Here is a 2,078-nt window from a genome sequence, read left to right as displayed (position 1 = left end):
AATCGCCAGACTCTCTCGAATCGCCAGCCATCGGCGCTAGTAACGAGGGTGGATGCGAAAATATATTTTCAATTGTAAAAAATATATATTCGCTAAGACCTTTATTTGGTGGTACACATGATTACGAATCATTGCAATAAAAATACAGTGCAAATAAAACAACTTATTTACATTTTGGCAAAATATAAATAATCTTTTTCTGGGCATAATGTAATTTTAATTTACATTCTTTTATGCCAATTTGACATTATTTTAACAAATTAGTAGAGCATTGTTTCACAATTACTACTGGAGCATTTACATGAAGTTATTTGGGTATGTTTGTGTGTGTATGTTGTTCCATTTGTGCATTTCATTTGAATATTTAACAGCAAGGTTTGCTTTGGCGTACAACATTGGCAATCCACTTGTAGCTTGTTTTTGACATATCTGTTTTTGAAAAACAGATTTTGAATGAATTACATTTATTTCACTTTGTGTGGCAGGACAATGCCAGATATTACAACACTGGTGTTCTGTTTTATAAACACTCCAAGCCTACATACAAAAAAAAACAACATTTAGCTGTATAACTAACTAATTGAAACAACCCAAAATAATCCACGTGCCTGTAACAGTAAAAGCTATGTGTTTCTGTCTCTGGCAAGAAAATAATAAACGAACCATTGAATGATAAGGCAAAAAATATTTAAGTTTAATATAAAACCTTGAGTTTGAAGTACATCTTCCAGAACAGTTTGTAATAGAAACAGGTATTACACTTTCACAATCATCAACTGATAAAATGGCCGTGTCGTTTTTGACATGGCAATTTTCTAATTTAGGCTCATTGCATTTTTTACAACAGTGTTCCGAATCCCCTGTTTAAAAAATTGTCATTTTGTTATTTTTGTGGCCAATCATATAAAACCAATATATAGCTTAGAAAAACATTCCAACTTCAAATTAAACATTTTAAATTTACCACTCTAAATTTCTAGCTTCAAACTGTTTGTTTAAAATCACATTTAGACTAGAGTAGCAAAACAACATAATATAAACTGAATTAGTTCATGACACTTATCTTTGCATGTCAGGGTAAAATTTTATATATAAGTTTTCCACTTAGTTAATTAAAACTTGCTTAAGTAAAGGAGTGTTTTAACAACAATCACTGTATTCGAGCATTAAACAATGAAAGACTTACATTCAACATATTCTATCGGACAGTTGGTATCAAAACTAGGACAGGTTTTGTTCCCGCAAGTAACCAAATTTACATCTTCACATTTGCAAGTTGTGCAGTTGTTAACTTTCCATGTAGAACCAACCTAAATGATGTAACTTATTTATCATTCCATGGCTGAGCAACAACACTTGTTTCATGCTTGTAAATAGACGACTAAAGGTTTATTAAAATTACCACCCATTTAATTCCAACTTATAAAAACTGTATTATATACCTATTGTGAGCTACATGTTTAACTAGGTAGTTAATAATTTTTTTTTTAATTTTTTTTAAAAAAGTTTTTTTTTATCACTTTTTTGGATTTTTTTAATATGTGGCTAAAAACTGTGACAATAAGTGACCACTAGATTAGAACAAAACATACAGTAGTTATCTCTCCTATTGTATTGATTACTTACAGGTTTTCCATTTGGACAATAATTTCGAACACAGTTTCTAACTGGGCAATTACAGGTAGGGTCATATATTGTGTCTATAGGACTGTGGTTCTAAAAACAGTATCTTTATTAATTACGCTGAAATTAAAAGCCAACAATTTAAAAAGTACACTGTATGGATGAACAAATGTAACTTGTTTATTCTTGGGAAACGAGAAAAAGTTGTTATCACACTGTTTTTTTAATTTCCCTATAAAATATGCCTGTTGTACAACCGTTAGTTTACCTTTTTTCTTTGTTTATTTTAGTAGACAATGATTAAACACGTTTAAACAAGGTGTGTAGATAATAAAGAAAAATGTTTAACTTACGAATGGGCATGTTGGTAGTTGTGGGCATGGTCGACACACACACTTGACAGTTCCACAACAGTCCTCCTGTTTAACTAATTTCTGGTACGGACTGGGACATAC

Source organism: Ciona intestinalis, unplaced genomic scaffold (genome assembly GCF_000224145.3).
Source record: "Ciona intestinalis unplaced genomic scaffold, KH HT000102.2, whole genome shotgun sequence".
In the NCBI taxonomy this organism is placed as follows: domain Eukaryota; kingdom Metazoa; phylum Chordata; class Ascidiacea; order Phlebobranchia; family Cionidae; genus Ciona; species Ciona intestinalis.
This window is presented reverse-complemented; position numbering follows the sequence as displayed.